We start from the raw sequence: 20,040 nt of genomic DNA, 5'->3' as shown, positions 1-20,040 counted from the left end.
ACTTCTCCACTTCTAGTTTGGTCGTGTGTGTTTTGTTTGGACCGTCCAAGTATTATCTACTGTTACAGACGTGTGAATTTGTGTATACCTAAGTAATTTTTCATCCCCCTCCCCCCCCCCCCCCCCCTCTCCTGCTGGGCAGGTTGTCAAAATGTAAGGTTCCTGGAAAGGATGTATATGAATAACTTCAGACAAAGAGGTTTTCCTCGATGTTCCTCTTGCTGCAACCCCTTTCATTCCTTTTACTGCAGCCCAGCCTTTTATATTCTTCCATCTTTCATCCACCTCTGTTCACAACTGTTACATGCTGCAACTGCGACGGTATCCTCCATTTGTACCTTTCAAACCTGTCGTATACACTTTTCTAGCTCACCAGCAAACGACGTCAGGTCTCTGCACTTGGCCTTTGACCTAAATTTTGTATATCCTGTTCTTCATAGTGGAGGTCATCCAAGGCTGTTAATTGGTGAATCACAGGCCGAAAATAATCTTACACACCTCGACATTGTAGAAAAGAAAAACAAATTATATATTTGCAAGTGCCAAGAAATGTCAACGTCAAACTGAAGATGAACGACTGTGTAGAAAAAAATATATGTAGTTGCAATTGGCAAGAAATTAAGATGAACCACTGTTTCAACTTCAAAAGATACCCAAGTCTACATTGACCTTGGTTGATCCTAACTCAATATGGAAAAATGACGAAAATTGGCAGACAGCAATGTTTAGTGATACAAAGTAGTTTACTGTATGAAAGTTCCGTAAACCCCGGAGGACAACTGGAAAAATAAAAAGATTAATAAGTTCGCACAGAAATTGAAATTAATTTCTCAGGTGTATCCTATGCCCATTTTCTTGTATCCCCAAAAAAATCTATTACTGAAATTACACTTACGTCCATTTTCTTCAATTCCTCGAAGTTGAGTTACATTTCTGTGGAATAGTTGCTTGGCTTCAAGCCTAAATTTTATATTCCATTCCATTCTGTGGAATGATTTTAAATTAGAATAAATATTTAATCCTAGTCTACCCTGAAGCTCATTTTCTATGGTACTAAATTATTTTCTCAATCATATCTTAAACTCAATGATTGGGTGTTGTATCTAGATATGAGATTGAATTCCTATTTTAGAATAACACTAAAAGTCTTTAAGTTGCTGGTTCCATGCTGTCGGTCAGTGTGGTCACAGGCTATTAATAATAATAATAATATCCTTTATTTCAGCTCAGGGCCATATATACATGGAATATACAAAATACAGACAGTAACATACACAATCTAGATACATGAGACAACATGATAAAAAAAAATGAATAATCTGCACTTATCCACAAAATAGCTGAGGTAGCATAAAAGATAGTAATCGTAATACTGGTAATAACAGTAATAATATTGGTGAGAAAAAAAATGCATTGAGAGTTATAACAGTTAGTGCAAAGTTATATAACTTAAATTTCAACTAGAGACCTCAGGTGGTTACATTGGTCAGGTCCAGAGGACTCAATACAAAAATTGAATGTAAAAAAACTTTAACTTGATAGTAATCACAGTAACAATGAAAAAGTAAAATATCAGCAATAAATATAATAATGACAAAATCTGCAGATGACATCTTGCCAATACAGAAGCCTCGTTTTCCCATCTTTCCCACAATTTAGATCTTCTTCTTGCTTCACTCCTTAGGATGCTTTGTATGAGCGAGTTGCTGCTGTTTCTCACTCGGGTTACCAGACTGGACATTGTTTGCCTTACAATGATTTTTAAATTGTCCAGCTGGTTTTCTATGAACATCTGTGTGGCGGAGTGGTAGCGGGGAGTGTTTGTGAGGCGTCTCAGAATGTCAATGTGCACAACAGTGATATGTCATGGTCTCTTGGGTATAGCTCGTTCAGAGGGAACACCCATAGATACTGTAGCAGTATGAGCGGAAGAGCAGTAGTTTCACGTCTCGGTGACAGAAGGCAAACCTCCTTGCAATCATGTTGCCTGTTGCACATAGTTTACGACACCTCTGTTCAATGTCTGCCGTATCTTTTAGGTCGTCGGTGATAATGTGACCCAAATACGGAAATTCGTGCACAAATTCCAGCCGATGGTTTCCGAGGAAAATTTGTGGTCCTGCAATATGCTTAAGCGATCTCGGGAGCAGCGACATGCACTGGGCCTTGGTTTCATAGTAGATTATATCAAATTTCTCTGCATATTGGCGGCAAGTGCCGATGAGTCGTTGGAGACCTTGCACTGATGGGGAAATCAGAACCATATCGTCGGCGTAACAGAGGTTGTTTATAGTTGTTTCATTGACAGTGCATCCGATTGGGAGTGAGTTCAGTTTGACATTCAAGGCATCTGTGTACGTATTAAACAGGTATGGAGAGAGAATGCCCCCTTGCCAACGCCCGTTTAGGGAGCTGAACGTGTACGATAATACGTTACCCCATTTGACACAGAATTGCTTTGTGGAGAACCAGCAATGTAAAATGCCAATTAGATATAGGGGTGTGCCCCTTTTATGCAACTTCAGGAAGAGCTTCAGGTAGTTTACTCTGTCAAATGTTTTTCTCACATCTACAAAACAAAGAAAACAGGAGAGGCTGATGATAGGTAGTAGTTCAGCAATTCTTTCAGTATGTAGATGCAGGTGTCGGTTGAGTAGTGTGCTTTAAACCCGAACTGGTTGTCAGTGGTGTGTAGAGAGGGGAGAAGTCTCACTAGAAGCACCGACTCAAGTATTTTCAATGTGATCGTTGTGATTGCAATCAGCCGGTAGTTGCCAGGGTCAGCTGCATCCTTTAGCTTGTTTTTGATTAATGGTATCAAGTGAACTAAGAGTAGGGAGTCTGGAAGAAATTGGTAAATTATGCACTCATAAAACGGGCAGCTAGCAAAATGTAAATTATCAGATGGCAGAATTTGAAAGCCTCTGCGGGAAGACCATCACAGCCAGGCGATTTATTATTAGGTAGGCTGTTTATGGCATCGCTGATGTTACCTGGTGTAATACGGTCTGCAAAATGAAATTGAATGTTGTCAGTAAGGAGGTTATCTACATCCCTTCGGGAATCTTGATCATTTTAGCAATTCAGGATATTCAATTAAATGTAAATACTTAGAGGTAAACAAGTTACACAGTGATTTTGTGGGTTTCTTTTTCAATATTCAAGATATTGTTGAAGTGATCACCCCACATACTTGTGATAGCTTGGTCTCTGACTGCTTCCCCTACTCTCTGTGATAGCTTTTTAGTTTTCGGATTTAAGGACTGGATATCTTTCCAAAGACGAGGATAATCACCAGATTCTAAGTTTCTAGACATTGCATCGGCTCTTAGTTGTTTTTCATGTAACCTGCAGTGCTTAAGAGCAAGTTTGAACTGTGCTCTCACCTGCCTCATTAGTAATGCAGTGAGTCCTTCCCTCGGGCTACCATTTTGCCTCCACAGTAAAAACATTTCTCCTGAGTATGTAACAGATCTTTAACCAAGTCATTCCACCCAGGTATATTACGAGAATTACCTTGATGAAATCTATTGGCAGTCCTGCCCGAAGCAAGCATAGCGGAGATTATGTTTGAATAGAATTCATTCAGATCTCTCCTGTGGTGGCCATTTCTACAATTTGTGTTGGTACAAAGTGTCATGTATGCAAGATGTTATGTAACGAGCGCGGGAAATCTTAGCTCCACAGACACGTTCAGTTCAGAGCTATTGCACTGTGTTGCATAATGCGTAAATGTTATAAGTATAACCAATTATTATTGTGTTAGTATCGAGTCTGACACAGAGGCTTCGATCTTATTGTGTATAGAGCTTCGATGCTCATATATTTGTTATGATTCTATTATATACACTTATTGTATTTTGTATATTCCACTACCCGCCTTCTTCAATGTAGTTTTAGCCAATAAACACAAGCAAGAAGATATTGCTTTGTTATTGCCCTCATCCCGGAACCTTGGCGACAAGAAATGGAATATTACCTCCAATACTAAACACCATCTTTCCCTCTACCTACAGGTAAGAGTGAAGAATTGTCGTATGGGTCATATAACTAAAGCAGACCCAAAATAATGACGACAAAACATTGGCGATGAGAAATGGAATATTACCTCCAATACTAAAACACCATATTTCCCTCTACCTACAGGTAAGAGTGAAGAATTGCCGTATGGGTCATATAACTAAAGCAGACCCAAAATAATTAATGACGACAAACATTGGCGACGCAGGTGACGAACTCGTAGCAGCCAAATGGAGCCTATAGCCTACGCCTAATCTCCTAGCCAAGAAGCGGAAGACAACGACCCCAGTCGGACGAAGTCTACCCGAAAACGAAGAATCTCAATTACCTAGATGCCCTCATCACACTCAAACCAGCAACCAAGCAACGCTGTGCCAAGTCAGGAGCGTCAACACAATAAAAAAAAAGGGTTGGTTTAGAGAGTTAAAGTGCCAAGGTATGTCTATGCAAGTGTAACATACAAGGTAGAAAAAAAAATAAGAACTTCCAAATTCCTAGCCTAGCCTAAACTTCTTAGTATCACAGCAGACATGCCGATAGATTTTCCAAAGGTTAGACAGCTTTAGCATTGGTGATGATCCTAAATCAGTGGGTACAAGATGGAAAAAGTGGATGGGCAGCTTCCAAATTTATTTAGAAGCACTAGGGAAAATAAACAAAAAGCAGCAGAAGGCTTTGTTACTTCAAACTGCAGGTTTAGAAGTTCAGGAAGTATTCAATACTTTGAATCTAACAGGTGATTCATTGCAGGACGCAATTGAAGGGCTCACAAATTATTTTGCTCCTCAAGCAAATAAATACTTTGAACGTTATCAGTTCATAGAAGCATCACAGGAATCAGGTGAGACAATAGATTCTTTTGTAATTAGGTTAAAGAAATTAGCTTCAACTTGTGAATTTGGAGATCTAGAGGACAGGTTAATAGAGCAAATTATAGTAAGGAGTAACTCGCAAGAGCTTAGAAAGAAGTTGCTGCAAGAAAAGAAGTTAAATTTGCAAAAAGTTCAGGAAATAGCAAGAGCAATAGAAACAGCTAATTACCAGTCCAATGTCATTGTAGGTAAGACTCATAATAACAACAGTAGCCAGGTAAATCATGTAGCCTATAAAAGGAGTTACCAATATGCAAAGAAAGGGCAAAAAAATGAAACGAGTAAGCCTAGCCAAGGTATATCCAAGTATAACAAGGGACAACCTTATACATACTCACAGAAAAGCCAAAGTTACATAGGGACACAAAAACCTCAAAAGAAATCGTGCTTTAGATGTGGTAAACAAGATCATTATAGCAATGATTGGGATAAGTGCCCAGCATCAGGTCAGAAACGTGCAATAACTGCAGGAAGCGTGGTCATAATAACAAGTCAGTGTAAATTTGCTAAGCAAAAGACCACAAAAACAGATCAATAGAACCGCAAATTCAAATGATGGCTCTAGCTCAAATGAAGAAAGTGTACATAAGACCACAGAAGTAGAACAATTTGCATTTCACATTAATTCTGTGAACAAAGATGCACAAGAACGTCTTATGGCTCAAATAGAAATAAATGGGAAACTCACACCCTTGTAAATAGACACAGCTGCAGATGTGACAATAATTTCTTAAAGAGTAGCACAAACTATACCTAACCTAGTGATAAGACCTTCAGACAAAGTGCTCAAAAGTAATAATGGTACAAACATAGAAGTAGTTGGTTCATCACAAGTGAAAGTTCAGTACAAAGATCAAGAGATAGGTAGTTACCATTGACAATAGTGAAGGGTCAAGGACAGACATTATTAGGATTAGATTGGTTAAGATGCATAAAATTAGATTGGCTTAGTATTCTAAGGGTTACAGGTACAAAACAAGAACCAGCAGAAGAAATTTCATTAACTAATCTTCTATCAGATTACAAAGAAGTATTTGAAAACAGAGTAGGAACAGTTAAGAATGCACAAGCAGTCTTAGTTTTAAAGGAGAATGCTACTCCTAGATTTTCTGCTCCAAGACCAGTTCCATATGCATTGAAAATAGCTGTGGAAACTGAAATTAGAAGGTTAGAAAGTGAAGGTTCATGGGAAAAGGTAGATTATTCAGATTGGTCTACACAATTAGTTCCAATTGTTAAGGACAACGGTCAAGTTAGGTTATGTGGAGATTACAAGGTGACATTAAATCCACAATTGCAAGTAGCACAACATCCATTGCCAAATCCTAAAGATATGTTCGCAACTTTGTCAGGATGCTCAGTATTTTCAAAGATAGATCTTAGACAAGCATTTCAATAACTTTCCATGGATGAAAATTCCCAAAAGCTATGTACTGTAAACACACATTTAGGGCTGTATCGTCCAAAAAGACTTCCCTATGGTGTTGCTAGCAGTCCAGCAATATGGCAGCAAACAATGGACAAAATATTTGCAGGTATGTCAGGAGTATTCATTTTCATTGATGACATATTAGTCGCTGGCAAAAACAAAAAAAGAGCATAGAGAAAGGTTACGTGCAGTTCTAAAGAAACTAAAGGAACACAATATCAAGGTCAACCAGAGTAAATGTATTTTAGAAGTTGACTCGGTAGAGTATTTAGGCTTTATTGTAAATGGTAAAGGTATTCGTAAGACTCAAGATAAGGTAAAAGCAGTGCAGTCAGCAAAGTTACCAGAAAATGTCAAGGAATTGCAATCATTTTTAGGTTTAGTAACATTCTATGGTAGTTTCATTTAAAACTTAGCAACAATTGCTCACCCATTATACAATTTGCTGAACAAAGATGTAAAATGGAATTGGACAAAGGAATGTCAAAATTCTTTTGAAAGAATCAAAGCAGAAGTGACATCACCCACATTCTTAGTACATTATCAAATGGATTTGCCAGTAAAGTTGGTTTGTGACGCCTCAAACATAGGATTAGGTGCAGTACTAGCACATGTAATGCCAGATGGTACAAAAAAACCAATAGCTTTTGCCTCTAGAGTATTGAACAAAGCAGAGAGAAATTACTCACAAATAGAAAAGGAAGCATTAGCACTAGTGTATAGAGTGAAAAGGTTCCAATGTATCTGTATGGCAGGAAAAGGTTCACATTAGTTACAGACCACGAACCATTATTGATGATTTTAGGTCCAAAGGCAAGTTTACTGACGTTAGTAGCTGCAAGGCTACAACGTTGGGCAATCATATTAGCGGCATATGATTACAACATAGAATATAGACCAACATCTAAGATGGGTAATGCAGACGCTTTGTCGAGATTGCCTGTAGACAAAGCCCCAGAACAACATGAGGAAAATATTCTTTTGATTTCTGCATATAATTTACCTATTACAGCTAAGGAAATAGCACAAGGTACAAAGAAAGACCCAGTAGTTTCAAAAGTAGTGCGGAGTCTAATAACTGGCAGAGATATTTGTGCAGAAGATGCCAATTGTAAACCATACAAAGAAATTTAGAATGAATTGAGTGTAACACAAGAATGTATTTTGAGAGGATCAAGAGTAGTGATTCTAAATGCATTAAGGAATAGAGTTCTATCAGAAATACATGCAGACCACCAAGGTATTGTCAGATTAAAGTCAATTGCTAGACTTATGTTTGGTGGCCAGGTGTTGATAGGGACATTGAAAATTCAGTTAAGAAGTGTATGAATTGTGCATTGCAACAAAATAATCCAAAACCAACACGAATGCACCCATGGGAATTACCCAGATACCGTGGCAACGTGTACATGTAGATTTTGCAGGTCCATTTTTAGGATACTCATATCTGATATTAGTAGATGCATATAGTAAGTGGCCAGAAGTTATACCAATGCAAACAACTTCATCGGTAGCAGCTATAAGATCGCTCATGCAAATCTTTGCAATGCATGGTTTGCCAGAAAGAATAGTGACAGACAATGGCCCACAGTTTACTTCACAGGAGTTTAAGGAATTTCTGAATGTAAATGGTATACAACATACATTATCAGCAACTTATCATCCATCCACGAATGGTGAAGCAGAAAGATTTGTTCAAACTTTCAAACATAATATGAAGTGTAAACAAGCAAATTCTGATAATGTAGCATCTCACATTGCAAAGTTCCTATTATCCTATAGAATAACCGTACATAATACTACGGGTGTAACACCTTATTTGTTGATTGGGAGGAGGATCAGGAATAAATTTGATCTAATGTATCCAAGCTTGCAGAGTCAGTTAAAACAGAAAGGTTATGATCAAGTAAAAAAACTTCCCAATGTAAGACATTTCACTCCTTCAGGTTATGTCATGGTAAGATCATACAATTCACCACAAAAATGGGTGCAAGGAGAAATTGTCAGGAAGATAGGTAATTTACATTATGATGTTAATGTCGGTGAAAAGATTGTAAAACGTCATGTTGATCAGTTGCAGTCATTTAGTACAAATCATACAGAAGTACAAGTTTCAAATACCTCAAACTTAAATAACTCAGATGTGCAAACTGCTCACCAAGATGTTCAACCACCAACTGTAAATAGAGAGGAAAATCATGCAACAGCTCAGAACACACCTATAGTACTCCCTAACAGAATGAGTAAAGGAAAACCTCCTGAAAGATTAATTTGTAAATGTGAGGAACAGTTATTTCTTAGTCACAGGTAAAGGGGGAGGAGACTGTCATGTATGCAAGATGTTATGTAACGAGCGCGGGAAATCTTAGCTCCACAGACACGTTCAGTTCAGAGCTATTGCACTGTGTTGCATAATGCGTAAATGTTATAAGTATAACCAGTTATTATTGTGTTAGTATCGAGTCCGACACAGAGGCTTCGATCTTATAAATTCTACCTCATGTATGCAGGATATGATTCCTTATTGTGTATAGAGCTTCGATGCTCATATGTTTGTTATGATTCTATTATATAGGCTTATTGTATTTTGTATATTCCACTACCCACCTTCTTCAATGTAGTTTTAGCCAATAAACACAAGCAAGAAGATATTGCTTTGTTATCGCCCTTCATCCCGGAACCTCGGCGACAAGAAATGGGATACTACCTCCAATACTAAAACACCATCTTTCCCTCTCCTACAGGTAGGAGTGAAGAATTGTCGTATGGGTCATATAACTAAAGCAGACCCAAAATAATGACGACACAACACAAAGTAAGGCGTCTGCCGGTTGAACTATTGACTGCAACCTGGTTTCTGTGGTCGTCCTAAAGTATCTGGTTTTCTGTTGCTTTTTAAAATCCCAGTTTACTGCTGGTGGGCAGTCAGTTAGGGGGTTCACGGTAGGGAGGGATGGGGTACTGCATGACACCTGTAATGGGATGTGATCGTAGCCCGTTGCAAGATCACAGCGAATATTGCAGGTCATAATAGAATCATGAAGTTGTGGAGATGTGATGCAGTGGACCAGCCAGGAGGTTGTACTTGCGTCCGCTCTATTATGTACATATGAATAGGAGGAGGGAGGGAGGAGCATTACATCGCTAATTTGGAGAGCATGATTTTGACAGAAGCAAGTAAGTTCATTATAAAATTGTTTTGTGGGGTGAGAATTAAGGTCCCCAATTTTACAAATATGATCAACAAGAGAATCATGAACCTTTAAGCACCATTTGTTCTGCTGTGCCCTAACAATGGATTTGTTGGTACAACCAGTTGAACCATACACAGAAACTTATGGTCAACCCTTAAACCCATTTTCTATGGTTTCCCACCTTGATTGTATCAATCTATTCTTAAACCTAGATTCAATGATAGTTTGATAGTGTACAAATGGGCCCACTTTCTGTTATACTGACGACTAACTGACTAAGTATGTCTATTTTTAGACATTCCTTGAAATTGCACTGATTGACATTTTAAAGTTATTCTTTAACCCATTTTCTATGGTACAATAAAACTCTTTTCTATAATTGGTAATTTTTGGCATTAGGTCGAAACTGAACCCGTTCATAAATTCAAACGGGCATCGGATGGTGCAGGCAGGCTTGATTGATTGAAAATAGAATTAAGGCCAAGCATTGGGTTCTATGAGGTCATTCAGCGCTGGAACGGAAATTGATAGAATAAGGTTTGAAAGGTATAAGAGGAGGAAAATTTCAATGCAGTTGCACAATGAATCAATTGTAAGGAGAGGGTGGAAAGTGGTAGACATAAGATGGAAGAAAGTATGAAGGGAGATATAAGAAATAGAACCAAAGGGCTTGCTGCAAAGGACGCTTAAGTAATTACTACAATGCACGTACTTGTTTCTCTCCTGGAGGATCCAGGCGAAAAGCTTTTTATTATTCATGCTCATCTAATGCCATATACGGCCAGTAGAGTATGGACTAGTACCTTGGTAATTTTTAAGCCTAATCAATAATTTAATAGTAATAGACTGCATGGATGCTGGTGCCTCAAGGATTGTGTAGTTGAAGTTTAGCTTTGCTACTGCAGACCAGTGTAAACTTACTTTGAGGAATAAAACAAAAATTTTTAAGGTATTTTATTTTCCCAATGAGGCACATGATTATACCAAACTTACAGGGTTTTTTTTATTACTACTACAAGAAGCCAGCATTGCAATGTCCCCAGAGGATGAATCCTCAACATGAGGTAAACGGCAAGTTATAGGTTTCGAGTATGATTCATAGCCTCCATTCTCTAAGCAGACTGCAGCTAACCAAAGAAGGGACAAGCCCTTACTTCCCTTATATTTTACCCAGTTAATTCCCATTTTCTATCATCGGTTCAAATGTAGAATGCAACTAATGTATAACGAGTCAAAGAGGAGGGAGGGTAAAATGGCAGACCAGATGTCTTTTGGAATATGGCGTAAAATATCATTAGATTTTTGAACACATTTTCTTCCATATGAGTAAGTCCATTTTCTCTATATTACATTAGGGAATCTCTACGGCAAGTAACCGCACATTTTAACATCATGCTCTTGGGTTTTCATTCACCAAAATCACACGAGCCTCTCTCGTCTCATTAAAGAAAACGGGTCAACTATCAAGTCATAGAAAACTTATGTAGATATGTAAATGCCATAACTATGATATATATTAGGGCTGTTGCCTTGTATAATAAGGCGCCCTATGAGGTAATGTTAGACTTGCAATAATCTTACGCTAAGTCGGTTGGTTATGCACTTCCATACTCATTGGAGTGTCTTGGGGTTTGATGATAACTAACGAAGTAAGTATCTTCTTTCGTTATGACGACGATGTGTTAAACTCATGATGATATCTTTCTGATGTGAGGTTTCTAGTAGAAAACACGAAGTATAAAAAATAGTTCTATTCTCTGAGATTACATGATGAAGATCAGAGGAAATTTGTACAGGTCTGCCAATGAAGATGGCTAATTCAAATCTACATGATGAAGCTTAGATAAAGATGTACAGGTCTGCCAATGATGATGGCTAACTCTATTCTGACTACTATCTCGTTTACAAATCATAAAGGAAGCAGACAGTAGCTCGAACATACGAACATACACGCAGATGACACATTACAAGTCACGTAGGCCGTTTGAATTATAGGTCGCAGTAGTTGTCTCAAGCAGGAAGCTTGGACTAATGTTTTCAAAACAAATGAAGGACCACAGGTGACTGCACGTCAACTTAGCCTACTTTATTGTATACGTCATCTTAGCGTCTCTGGTCTGATCACATTCCTGCAAGCAATCTGGTTGACCTCTTTAGTTTTAGTCTTTTATATATATGGAATAACATTCCATATTTTTATTATGTAACTCTTACATAAAAGCTCGGTCAGCTACAAAACCAACCACTGAATATTACTCAAGCTTGACTTACATTTGACTTATAGGAGTGTGATACAGACACTATGTGAATATATACAGATATATAGAAAATACTTATAAGTAAAAAAAATTCATGGTGTACACAAATACAGACTCAAGTAATAAGATATAAGACACAATATGCATATGATGATATTCGTAAATAAGTGATCACGTGATATATACTGATACAGTTTTTCACTTCATATCATTAAGATACATATGCTACAGAAAATACTAATGTACACTGATAATTGCATAGAATAAAGATTAACATGATAAAAATCGTATTTTAACTGATAAAAATTCATATATGAAGTGATAAAAATAATTAATTTTTTATGCTGACTTTTATATAACTGGTTCATTAATCCATATACTAACTCATATATAACTGCAGTTGTTGGTAAGATAAAAGGTAACAGATTGATTATAGGCTACCTGATTTATTTATACATATGTATATGGATTCATATAATTATGATTAATATATGTGCACTTAATACAACTGATTCACATAAACAACTAATCTAAGTGATTAATCTAGGTGCGCTTTAAATAGATTCCTAGTGCATACACACACAGATATATTTCAATTCTGTTATTTATGATATATTTCGATTCTGTTATTTATGATAATTTATATATATAGGATACATGATACTTTATATATAGGATACATGACCGAGGTTATACTACTACACATTTAACTAGCGTCGAACAACTTTTCGTCCATTACACAGTTCCAGACAACCACCTATAGCCAAATGAAATGGCCAATTCCAAATGGTTAAAACAAGGGGAAAATTGCCTGGTCAGGGTCCAACGTTCTATTTTGCACTCATACTTGTTCTCTGCATCCTAAGCCTCACAAATATGTTCGCGATGAATAAAATCATCCCCAGCACGAGTCCTTCGCCAGCAACGTAGAGTTGAATATCCTTCTGGTCGTAATTGTCAGAAGTATGTCCCTTTTGTAGTCGATTTCCGACAGCCGCCGGAGCATTCCGCATTAAAACGAGATTAACAACGGGATACGGGTGTCGGTCCCAGAAGTCTACGAATAAGCTTGTTCACTTATGATGGTGCTTATTCCCTTTCACATTGTAGGCGGTTGATACTTCACTGCAGTCGTCTGCAGCGACGAACGGGTTTTTGAAGTTGCGATGTGAAACTCTCGTACTGCAGGATACTGTAACCAGGTTCCATTAATCAGCCTGCAAGTGAAATTATACTTGTCACAAGGGCAAAGTAAATTCAGACGACATCCAAATACATGGGGGAGAAAGCCATTAAGAACCAGACTTAACCCACATGAATTCGCTGATATTTTATGGAATTCAAAAAAGTCAGCTGTACAAACTTTTTTATCCATGGCATTATAACAATAAGTGAACCTATCCAGGTCTCTGATGACTGTAAAAATATCCATAATTATAAAAAATAAACAGATATCAATACAAATCCCAAAGAAAATTCGATGTTACTGGTAGTAAGTTACTAGACAAAGAAGTGGAAAACGGAGCTATTTGTAAGATTGCCAGGCAACATAAGAGTCAAAGAGAATATTAATCATGATTCTGCATTTCTCTATGCTAACTGAAATTAAGCTGTGATACAATCTGATCCTATGTGCCCCTAACAAAAGTTTCATCTTCAATTTTCTTGCGTGCATCCTCTGAGGTTAATTTTTAGGCAGGAGATGCTATGAAAGAACCCACTATGTAACTAATTTCTATATAAACTTTGGGTTTTTCAAGAAAATGTGACATTTTCCCATGAATGTGATTTACTTGAATTGTAATAGACTAATGTTGCAAGTAAATATTTCATATCCATGACTTGATACTTCTAAATGTCCATTTACCAATGTCATAAGCTGAATTATTGACTCTAATTGTCTATGAGGTTCAGAAAAAATTAGTTCATCTTGATGTTATAGAAATTCTGTTTGCTTATTTTGTTCATTAATTTTAAAACGATTGCAATTCCTTAACTAAAGTTGCATTGCACATACGGATAGACACTTGTACCTAAAGTCAGCCTTGCCCATGAGAAGTTCGGGCTAAGCATTCCTCTCTCCAGCCAACCTGCTTTGCAAGCGGTTTATTGAGGTTAAAAGGAACAATGCTGATCCGGCAAACGCGCCATGCACCTTCAGAACTGATGACGTTGTCACCTGGCAGGAGATTGCTCTCAGCCAGCTAAGAGTTACGTTACTTGCTGTAATAAATACGACTTTAGTATAAATTGGGTATTTTTTTTTTAATACTCCACCCACATGAGAAGAATGTCTGAAAAAAACAGTACCAAAATTGAACAATATATTAGTTTCATGTTGGAAATCTGCATGATTGTAAATAAATGTAATTATGTTAAATTAGATATTCCTTATTCAAACTAATGAAAAAAGGTTTCCATACAAATTCTATATATATTATTTGCCCTGTAAGATCCATATAGGATTATTCCATAGATATACATTTTCACTTCTAGACTTCCTGACTTTAAAATCTATTTTATTTTATTTTTTTTTTTTTTTTTTTTCATTGACTACGAATATAAATCACCGGAACAGACAATATGTCAGTAGGTTTTGATATGTGTTTGAACTTTTAGCTTATTTGTCATTACTAAAGCATTAAGTTAGAGTTCAAATCTTTACACATATATATTTGGATATTTAATTAACCTATGGTTACGTTTTGCTTATTGATTTTATCGTGATTCCTTTTTGTTATAATTTGTAACCCTTCCGACTTCTTACGGAGTGTATTATATCGACTCCACTTGTATCCATATTTATTTTATTTTTTATATTTATTTATTTATATATATTTTATATATATATATTTGATAAATTAATGGTTGGCTTGAATATGTGGAAAAGTGTTCTAGCGGCGTACCGTATAAGGCTACTTGCGGTATCAATTCTATAGATACAAGATATGAATGATAAAGGTATTTAAAACCGCGAGAACCGCTATAATCCAGTTCGGATCCAATATCATGAGTTGTAGCTCGTAAGACATGACACTTTCCTATTTATCTGTTCTACCAAACCTATTGACTCTGGGTGATAAAATATGGTATTGGTTTTCTTAATGGAAAGGAATTCACACAACGAGTTAAGGAGATTATTATTGATTTACACCACCCGAGTCAGAGATTATTATGTGTTGAATTCCATGTTTACTGATTTAGCACTCATAAATATTCCTAGCGCACTCAATTGCGGTGTTTGTTTTTAGTGCTATTAATTCTATATAACGTGTCAAGGAAACTATTAACGCTAAGAAGTGTTTATTTCCTCTGTGAGACTCGTAATTCTGTTAATAATTCTACGTATATTCTTTCACGGATTGATTTGGCACAGGATAGGCCCCTAAACTGACAGGTGTCTTAGTGTATCCCTTGTTTTCATGACACGTGTTACAATTAGTTATGTGCTTTTTATATCTGTAAGCATTGTAGGCCAGTAAAACAGTGATTTGGCTTTCTGTGACATAATAGAGAACCCTGGATGACGGAATGCAACCAGTTTAGGACGATTGGTATGAAAGAGATTACTACTACCTGGTCGTTAGTCACCTGCTGTGTTCTTCGGGTTTTCCTCGTCACGGACCTACATAAAATATTATATTTGATTACATAATTCTGATACACATACTTTAAATACACTTTTGCTTTAGGGTTTCCATTTGAAGTGTTTGTTTTGCTTAGCTGCTGACCCTGTTTCCGTTCGAAGTGTTTATTGTTTTGCTTAGCTGCTGACCTTGTTTCCGTTCGAAGTGTTTATTGTTTTGCTTATTGCTGTTGACTCTTGCTTTGTTCAGTTTGTAGCAGTTCGTCGCTCCAACCCAGATATTCAATGCTCGCGATCTCTTGGGTTAATGAATTTTCTTGTTTAGATACGGTTTTAACAATAGGCAAGGATGTTTCTATATCTTTTAGTCCAATTAATGGTTCTTTGCAGTATAGTGCGGGATTGCGGGATAATGCGTCAGCTATGATATTTGCTTTCCCAGGTAGATATCTTAACTTGGCTCCAAAGACCTGAATGATCATATGCCAACGAGTTCCTTTGGGACTGTGATTAAAGCCTTTGAAAAACTCGGTAAGTGACTTATGGTCAGTAAGGATTTTAACAGGGTAGCCGTAGATTATGAACTTGAAATGTACTAGTGAGTTAACGATACCTAGCCCTTCCTTGCCTATTACTGCATATTTACTTTCAGAGGCTTTAGTTTACGTGAATAAAAGCTATAGGGAAGAACTGTTTATCATATTGCTGAAGTAGTACCCCTCTTACCCTTTGGTCTGAGGCATCTGTTGCAATAAAAAAAAAAATTCCTTATTTAAATCAGGGATTTTTCAGATAGTTGAGCTGCATAATTCTGCTTTTAAGATATCGAATGCCTGTTGATGCTTTTTAGACCATAATAAATCTACGCCCTTCTCCGTAAGATCTGTTAAAGGAGCTGTCATGATTGAAGAATTACATATTTACATACGATTGTAATACCCACTACAGCGCAAAAGTGCTGTATCCCCTTTTTATGTTAATAGGTACCGGAAGTTATGAATAGCCGACACCTTACCATGGACTACTTTAAGACCTTGACTAGACACATAAAACCTAGATAAACATGTTCGGTTTTTTAAAAACTCACATTTAGATATTTTACTCTGAGATTATTTGTCTTTGTCTCTGTAGCACTAGCTCTAGTTTATGTGAATGTACTTCTAAGGTATTAGAAAAGATTACAAGACCAACCAATAGGCATGTAGGGTATCCCCTGAAAGTCTCCAAACACTATATTGTAATTGGGGTGCAACGTAAGCCGGAGGCATACGTAAAAATTGATAATGTCCCCTGAGTGTGCTGAAAACGGTGTATGAGGTACAATCACTTAGGTAATGGTATCTGGTGAAAGCCTTTAAGTAAGTCCAAGCTGGGCTATTTGATTTCCTAATGACTCCTATTACCAACATTTTTCTCAACTTCGTCATTTATCTCTATTTTGAAATTTTCATTGGGAGTCTATACGAAGGTACGTATATAGCTTTATGTTTGTCCTTAGACCGTATTTTGTGTTCGATGACATCTGATTCCCCCAGAGATCACTCGCTAGTGGAGAAACATCCTGGTATTCAGATAAAAGATAAAAAAAATTTCTGCTGAATCACCTCTGCTTGAATGACTTTACGGATATTACTTTAGATAGAGTATAAGAGAGATTCATCTACGACTGGTTGGGCGTGATTAAATTTTAGCAACAATAAAAAATGCGATATTTATAACTTCCGTATCCACGATATGTATAGGTTTGTGGATCACTAGATTTAACTTATTGCTGCGAGTCAACCGTGTCTAGGGCTTTGTTCGCGGAAATCGTTATATTTCAGAGTGTCGGGAAGGATTAAAGTTTCATTTCCCAGCAAAGTCTTTTTACACGCACTAAGACATTCGAGGGTGCATGCGTCTCGAGATTTTGCGTGCAAACTGCGACTGCGGTTGTGGGAGAATTCTGTTGGGTTGTTGAACAATATCACGATTTATGAGACAAATTATTGGTTCCTCTATATAAGTTATTATTTGATTACCTGTCTCTTTTTGTTCAAAATGGATTTTAATATGTTTGAAGGTTTATAGAATTTTCCTTTGATAAACACGCCTTATTTTGCAGGAGGTAAGATAATGTTTTGTATACCCCTAGATGGATATCTTACAATTACACTAGATACAGATCAATGTTTTTTATAACTATAGAGGTATCTGTAAGCGCTCGCTTATCCGGACTTCTCAATAGGGAAGTTCGAACAACAGACGGTGAGTCCTTAAATACAGGATATTACGTGGACTAAAGGCATAAAAACAAGATATTCTAATTTTTACGGCGCGTACAGTCGGGCTTAATCCACCACTACTTATAATAACTTATGTATTAAAATTACGAGAACCTGCTCTGATTACTTGATACGGTCGTGTGATTCATAGGAAAATTCCTTTTTAATTCAAAAAGGTATTGGCATGAGTGATCCAACATCGCTTTTCCCCGCTTGCTAGAGTCGCTTATTGTGTGGAATGTGCTATGCTTTGAACACTCGGCAGATTTAACTGACCCTGACCGTTGACTAGATGACACAGTAACCAAGTTTGCTTAAGCACGATTTGTTTGATTCTGATATTTAGGGCTACTGTTTACCATCGGCAACGTATTGTGTGTTTTTAGCATTCTGTTGTTGGTTACGTATAAAGCAACGAACGTATGAATGATGAACTATTAGGAATTGAGTGATTACTATTAAGACAAGTTATCTCTACTGCATTCAATATTAACTGTTTGTACTTGCTGTTGTTTACTTCATTCTTTGCTAAAATTTGAAATAGTGAGGGATCCTGGTCAGCGCATTTAGCCTAATGAAAGTTTTTTATAGACATGTTATTCCTTGCAATCCATCTGTATTTTTAAAGTTAAGTTGAGTCATTGAGGTTCGATATTTTATGCGTATAACTCAAAAAACTCAAGGCTAAAACTGTGATCGGGACCTTGCACAGGAGCATTTTATTGTCCTGACCCGAAATAGTGTTACCTCTAATTTATCTAGATTTGTACGGGTGTTCCACTTGTTTTTGTGTGTTTTCTTATCACTACTGTGCCTAACGACTCTATCCATGCATCTGTATAAATACAGACGTCCACTGCGTAAACGCATATTCACTGTTTAATATGATTTGTTACGTAAAGGATTAATAATCACCCAAAATGATAAAATTAACACAATATATGATTATGATATTTCAGTAGTACTTCTGGAAACAGAAACTCAAAGATAAAACCTCGCAGTAGCGAAATCTCAATGATGTAGATAATTTCTGTAAAAAAGTAAGATTAAGAATGTCTCGTAACTTCAGCCACAGGAATAACGAAAATTCGACCTGTAAAGGAAACACTCAGTTACTCCAAATGAATAAAAAAATTGTACTTAGCTTGATTTTGTGGGAAGTCACGGTGCTCCGATAACGACACGCCCTTGGCCCTCCTTCTCTGTTTAGCGGATGACCTGGTTTGGCTTGAGTTTCCCTCGTGCGCATTGTTTGTTTGTTGGATGATTCGATTCCTTGAAGATCCGATGCTGAAGACGCGTTCGGTTTATTTCTTGAAGTGCTGGAAACGCTCACTAAACGATGATACTAAGTTGCTTGAAGAATCTATTGCTTTCGTCGTCGTTGATTTCTGATATGATACATTATTCGTTATTCTTCGGAAGAGGTTGAAGAGTTCTTGTTGTTTTCTGAAGTCGCTCACTAAACGATGATACTAAGTTGCTTGAAGAATCTGTTGCTTTCGTCGTCGTTGACTTCTGATATGATACATTATTCATTATTCTGGTTTTTCTTCGGAAGACGTTGTAGAGTTCTTGTAGTAGTCTGCCACCAATATGAGGACTGTTGCCTTGTATAATAAGGCGCCCTATGAGGTAATGTTAGACTTGCGATAATCTTACGCTAAGTCGGTTGGTTATGCACTTCCATACTCATTGGAGTGTCTTGGGGTTTGATGATAACTAACGAAGTAAGTATCTTCTTTCGTTATGACGACGATGTGTTAAACTCATGATGATATCTTTCTGATGTGAGGTTTCTAGTAGAAAACACGAAGTATAAAAAATAGTTCTATTCTCTGAGATTACATGATGAAGATCTGCCAATGAAGATGGCTAATTCAAATCTACATGACGAAGCTTAGATAAAGATGTACAGGTCTGCCAATGATGATGGCTAACTCTATTCTGACTACTATCTCGTTTACAAATCATAAAGGAAGCAGACAGTAGCTCGAACATACGAACATACACGCAGATGACACATTACTAGTCACGTAGGCCGTTTGAATTATAGGTCGCAGTAGTTGTCTCAAGCAGGAAGCTTGGACTAATGTTTTCAAAACAAATGAAGGACCACAGGTGACGGCACGTCAACTTAGCCTACTTTATTGTATACGTCATCTTAGCGTCTCTGGTCTGATCACATTCCTGCAAGCAATCTGGTTGACCTCTTTAGTTTTAGTCTTTTATATATATGGAATAACATTCCATATTTTTATTATGTAACCCTTACATATATACATCTTCGTACGTTTTAGCCTACATTGACTATTACTAGACAGAATTCTTTACTTATTAAAGGATAATTTACTCCTAGTATTACTTGATATGGCTTTTTCACCGTTATTTTCTGGTATACTTAAATGAAGAATTTA

The sequence above is a fragment of the Macrobrachium nipponense genome, chromosome 14 (assembly GCF_015104395.2).
Source record: "Macrobrachium nipponense isolate FS-2020 chromosome 14, ASM1510439v2, whole genome shotgun sequence".
Lineage (NCBI taxonomy): Eukaryota > Metazoa > Arthropoda > Malacostraca > Decapoda > Palaemonidae > Macrobrachium > Macrobrachium nipponense.
The sequence above is the reverse complement of the archived record's forward strand: the minus strand, read 5'-3'. Positions refer to the sequence as shown.